A 6,051-nucleotide genomic window follows, 5' to 3' on the forward strand; every position below is an offset into this window, starting at 1 on the left:
AGCTTATTCTCCAGAAAAATTGAACTGGAAAGGCCTCAGAGCTAAGGACGCAACATCTGGGAGACAACAGATGAAATCAGTGGGGGCAATCTGAGGAATTGCATCAGAGAAAGGAAAATGGGGCGGGGGGGAGTCCAACTGTCCCTGTAATTTTATTTCTTACAATATGACGGAAATACATAAAGGTGTTAACATTTGATAAATCTCAATGGGGTTGTGTCTGTTACACTATCGTCCGACCATTTTGTGTTTGAAGATGTCCTAATGGGAACACAACACAAAAAAGTCTTTGTCCTAAGACACAATGAATATAGAAGAGATTATAGGAATCAAAATATTGTAACAACTTCAGGATACTTGTTTTGTTAGGAAATACAATATCCAGTTTAATTGGTTAGATGGTGAATAACAACATAAACAAAATGTTACTTTCAAATAAAATAAGTGCTAAGATTTTCTCAACACAATATAAATCCACCCTGTATCAACGTTTTTAAATGTTTTATTGTTATATTGATAGTACATTGTTCAGTCTTATGAGTCCTTCCCCCCACCACAACCCCTAGTCTTAACTGTATCCACGCAGTAACTTTTATGAGGTTAGCATTACAACCCATCTCAATGTGTGTGCTTAGAAAACGCACTCTCATTTTAGAATTTTCTTTCATAAAATATTACTCCTGTGGTCTTATTGGCAAATGAGTAAAAATAAAAATTTCTCCTTCTCTAGGATTGAGGAGCCCTGGTGGTGCAGAGGTTAAAGTGCTTGGCTGCTAACCTAACACCAGCCGCTCCTTGGGAGAAAGATGTGCCAGTCTGCTTCATAAAGATCCACAGCCTTGGATGCCCTATGGTGCGGTTCTACTCTGTCCTATAGGGTCACTATGAGTGGGAATCGCCTCTACAGCGATGAGATTTTTTTTTTTTTTTGGCACATCCTGGGGAGGGGGAGCTGATTCACACCTTTTTGTAAGTATAAAGAAGTTACAAGTTTCAGGTGTAAAAGCCCTCAAATGACATTGATTGTTATGTGTGATTGAAATAATCCTGTTGAATTACCTTAGAGAGATAGGGGCTGGTGCTTCTAGGGAAGACAGGACACCTCCAGCTGGCCCCAGCCCAGGAGACAGGAGGGTTCTCAGACCCTGGAAGGACAGAGGGGTGGTGGGTTCTGTGATTGGCCAGGATGCTCATGCTGGATAGGAAAGTGCCCAGCCACAGCAGGACCTTGGCAGAGATGCCTGGACACTGAGCAGTGGACGTCATGGCCTTGGGAACTGCAGTGAAAGTGGTGGGTTCCTCCACTTTCCAGCCGACTGTGAGGGCTAACACAGTGGCTCTCAGTGGTGGACATGGTGGACTACTGACCAGAGAGGGGGGCCTCTCCCACATTTCCCTGGATTGCCTGGCCTCTAAATCCTGGTTTAACCCATGGAAGGGAGGAAGCCATGAGAAGAACAAAGAAAGCCAAAAAGCTTACAAGCCCTAGAGGGATCTCACAGCTGGGTATGACTTCATTCAAAAAGAGAAAGAAATGTATATCGTGCACATTTCTTATGTATTGTGCGCAGTGAAGCAAATCACACTCGTTTAAGCATATTATAATAATCTGACAAACCAAAGTTCTTTTCCTTAGGAAATTTGCACCAGTGGTTGTTACAACAAGGTTGAACTTGTTCATTAAGGATGGGATTAGCGAGTGGACAGTAATACTGCTTCCCATGCACCTTCTTATTTCATCATCCCAGGTTGGGAGGTGGGACCTGTGGCCCTTTCACTGGGTCCCAGCACCACATCCAGATGATTACTTCTCCATCTCATGAGAATTGTTGCTCCTTTGAAGCAGTTGCATTTGAATTGACCATTCTCCATCCTACCTTATTCAATCAAGACTTCGCATAGTGTTGGGTTCTCAGCTCTCATCACCTCAAGTCCTGCCATTATTCTGGGTGACTTCAGCACGTATTTGTCTATTTATTCCCTACCCTGGCATATTGGTTCTTTGACCTGCTCGTCTCTATTAATGTTCACCTCTATCCCTCTTCAACCCCCTCGTCTATAGCCACGCTTGGAAGTGCTCCCTGTCCAAAATCCTAAATCAAAATATGAATTAGGTAATCAGTTATCTGTAACTCGATAACAAGTTACCCCAAAACTTAATGCCTTAAAAAAATAAACATTTGTTTTGAACTTAGTATGTTTCTCTCCAGAGCATCAAAAATGGCCTCACTGATTTTTATTGTTGTAAAAATATAGATAACACATTTGCCATTTCAACATTTCCCATGTGTACAATTCAGTGTCATCAATTATATCAATCATGTACAACCACTAATGCTGCTTATGTATAGACAAACACCTCATGAAATTTATTTCCTTGGTTCAAAGACCTTAGGGTCATGGTTTCACTGGTTATTTCAGGGAGGTGGCCTAATATAATTGTTAGTGTTTCTGTTTGACTTCCTAGTTTTGCTGTGTGGTGCCTGGGATCTTAAAAGCCAGATGTTGCCCAATTACCATTTACTGAGCATTTTTGATAGAAGATTCTATAGCAAGACCACGACCCAAAGGAAAGAGTGATGACTCAGTAGTATGTAATTCTCCTGGAATCCAGATTTCTGGTTTTCATGGAGGTTGACGCAACCCACACAGGACATTGCCTTTGGGTGTCCTCTTGAATCTTGAGCTTTGAGGAAAAAAATGGTTCCTGAAGCCACTCTGAGTCAAACAATGGTCCAGATAAACTAATAAGACCATTTTGCTCTGGGCATTGTGCTTTTTTTTTTTTTTTTTTTAAAGAATTCAGTCTGTTTTAGGAAACTTAAAAGATCAGACTGAGAGTTATATTTAAGGTAAATCAGTAATTTGTTTAATCAGTCTTTAAGACAGTGGTGTATGAAATATGTCTAATGTTTGTAATCAAACTGTCACCCTCTTAGGATACAGAAAATTATGTATCTTAAAGAAACCAGAAGAGGAGATCGACTGCATGGCTCAGACTCCGTTTTGTCTTTTGTTCCATTTCTGCTTCTGAGAAAGTGACCCATGACTGTTAATAGGTAAACCAAGGAGGGGCAGCTTGCCCTTGGGAAGAACAATTTGTATGTTTTAAACGGACTAACTGAAGACCTCCTACAGGAGAGGTCCATCCTGTATTATCTTGCTAATCATTAGTTCTCTAACGAAAACTTGTTCGTCATATGTCAATTTTTCTGTACCTTCTGTTTTCTCTAGACAAGCTTTGAGTGCTCTTTATGGACATACATATTTGTGGAATAGATCCACCTGCACTAGTTTAGATGATCCCTTTCCAACTGGCAGTGAATTTATGTGGGCAATCTCGTTGAAACTCCTGACGAATGCATGGACAATGCACTTTGGAAACTTTAGGATTATCTTTAGACATTCATAGTTATGATGCTAGTAAATATTGGAAAGATAATGTGAATTTGTTACACATTGTAAAATGAAAGTCAGAAGAAAACTCATTGGTCCAACACTCAGGGTATGGTTGGTAGTTTTAATTCCTAGTTATGGTATAGCTGAATTGGAGAAATATTTAAGAAATTTGTCAATTGCTATGGGACAAATAGACAAAGTTCCGAAGGGGATGGAAGCACAACAGTGAGTTCTGATCTCATAAGCCAAGCGACATAACAAAATAACCTTAGATTTTTGTATTAGTCCAAGAAAAGTGATAGTCTGTGCTGTAGACAAGATATACATACAATTAGACAGCAAGCTACTTGGTTACACACTGTAACACCCTTACAGACACCAGATTTGCTTGGTTGGTTACCATCAGGAACAAGTACATGGGCTAAATCACTATTGCAAAGAACAGTAATATTCTTAGTCTATATCCTGATAGTATTGGGCATGATAAAATTTATCCTCTATTGTCTTACACACCTAAAAGGTAAAAGAAGGCCTCGGGCTGAAATGTTGATGTACATTGAGTCTGCTCCCTCCAGCAATTCGATTGATGAAGGTATCTCTTACTTAATAACCTGGTGAAGAACCAAATGGTAAAACCCGGTGGAAAACTAGCACCGTGAATTTAAAGAGCCTGCCATGGCCACCATCTAGGAGCTCGACTAAGTCCAGGTATTGATCACCAATGTGTTATCTCCAATCTCTGATCAAAGGGAGGGAACTATCTAGGAAATAATACTGGAGTTATTATTCCCCGTCCTTGAGCATAGAGAATGTGACCCAGCTGGAGCTGGGCTCACAGGGACTCATAAAGACGCATCAACTGGGCCCTGAGGTACAAAGACAATAACTAAGATAATCTTGGAAAATATCTTTTAGGGAAATGTTTACATAAAGCCAATCAAACAGAACACAAAAGACTTTCTACTCTTATCTTTTTCTATTAGCATTTAGTGAACAGAAATTTGTTGAACCAATGAAGCCCGTCCTGACTGTTCTTACTGAAACCTGGACCAATGATTGTTAAGAAAGACAATTCAAAATGTAAGACCACAGTTTCTAGCCAATCTGTGAAAAGGTGACGTTTCAATGGCGTTGCCCATTTGTAATGTTAATATATACTGATGACTCTGTAATGGTCTCTGGACTCGGGCAGACATGCCTGTGGCAGCATGGCTGTCCGTTTTCCACTCTTGCCTTTTTGAATACGTGCTGAAGAAAACTTTCTTTTGCTTTACTAGACTTTGTGATGTTCTTCCCCTACAACAAACCAATGTCACAAAACAATTTATGTATAAATGTTTGAATGAGAAACTAAAGTCTCACCTAAAGCACAATAAAATTTAAAAAATATATATCATAGAAATTAAAAAAAAACAAAACAAAACTTCACATCCCAACAATTTTAACTCTAACATAGTTTTTCCTTAAGATGTTGACTGAACAGTTGTGAGGACATGGCTGGAGGCCGGTCTGGTTTCCTTCTTCAGCAGTTGATAAAATCCATTCTCCATCCACTTCCTTTATCTGTCTTTCTATTTCTGGGCTACTATGCCCCAAGGCTAACTTTCCAGGGGCCAGACACCAACACCTAGCGACAGCCTTAGATGCCTGCAGAATTACCCAGTCTCCAGGAAGTCTAGGAGACCTAGCTAACCTCCACCCTGCTCACCAGATGCAAACCATCTTCTACAATTGCAGCTTGTTACCCTGTTACTGGATGCTATGTCCTGTGTGGCCCTGCATGCTGTGTTCTCCCCTCATGAGTAAAATAAAGCCTTTCAAACTTCCGTGGTTTCTCTCTTGCTACAGAAGGTAGGAAGTTACTCGCTAATGATCAGCTTCTCATAATATAGACTTTAAGTCCATGCATGCTTCTCTACACACTAATTTTTTTTTAAATTTATTATGTTGTTCTGCATCCGCAAGACCCCGATCTCACTGTGGAATTTCAGATTTCAGGGTGTTTTATATTTCATCTGTTTCTAAATTCTACCTCTTCTTGGTTTTTGTCTTGTTTAAACGGCCCAGATTTCTCTGCCTCAATCCCTTCTATATTTACGCCCAAATTACAAAGCCCATATTATTGCTTGTGCTACCACTCCCTTACGGTTCTGACTAAAGGAAAGAATGTTAAGATTCACTTTTCCCAACTCTGCCTCCTGCAATCTGTGAAGGGAAACTGAAACTTATAATGAACCTAAGACTGAAAACGAAACCGAAATCCACTCGCTTGGTATAAGAGCGGCTGCGGAGGCGCTGATCTTGGCTCCCCTTCCAGCTTCCACTCGGTCGGTCCCCGCGCTCTCGGTCCCTCTCCCCAGCTCCTCATCGCGGGAAGCGCTGAGCGGGCTCTTCCGACGTTGCAGGTCCTGGCGTCTGGGGAGGGGGATGAGGAGCGGGAGGTGCTCCGTGTTGGAGGGTGGATGTAGGGGTGTCTCCAAGGAGCGGTCTAGAGCGGAGCTGTCCCGCGGGGGTTCTAGGTGCGGTTCTAACCTGGACTTGCCGGACCGCAATCCGCTCTACAGCGCGCTCGGCGCGGGCTGCCGGGAGCCTGGGGCGCTGCGGGGAGCCGGGGGGTTGGGTAGAAGGAGCTGGGGGGTCAGGGGGGCGGGC

At 42.0% G+C, this 6,051-nt stretch overlaps 1 protein-coding gene across 3 annotated transcripts in view; it reads left to right on the plus strand.

Moving 5' to 3' along the window:
* The first annotated feature begins 5,276 nt into the window (after positions 1-5,276).
* LOC101360108 (DExD/H-box helicase 60) overlaps positions 5,277-6,051 on the plus strand; it is a 96,241-nt gene continuing 95,466 nt past the window's right edge. For 2 of the 3 annotated variants that reach the window (XR_002825958.1, XM_023742864.1), the window contains exon 1: positions 5,277-5,726. The gene's annotated coding sequence lies outside the window, so the exon portion shown is untranslated. The remainder of the gene's footprint in view (positions 5,727-6,051) is intronic. The other variant, XM_023742863.1, reaches the window with a different exon arrangement.

This window comes from Trichechus manatus, unplaced genomic scaffold (assembly GCF_000243295.1).
Source record: "Trichechus manatus latirostris isolate Lorelei unplaced genomic scaffold, TriManLat1.0 scaffold00220, whole genome shotgun sequence".
Lineage (NCBI taxonomy): Eukaryota > Metazoa > Chordata > Mammalia > Sirenia > Trichechidae > Trichechus > Trichechus manatus.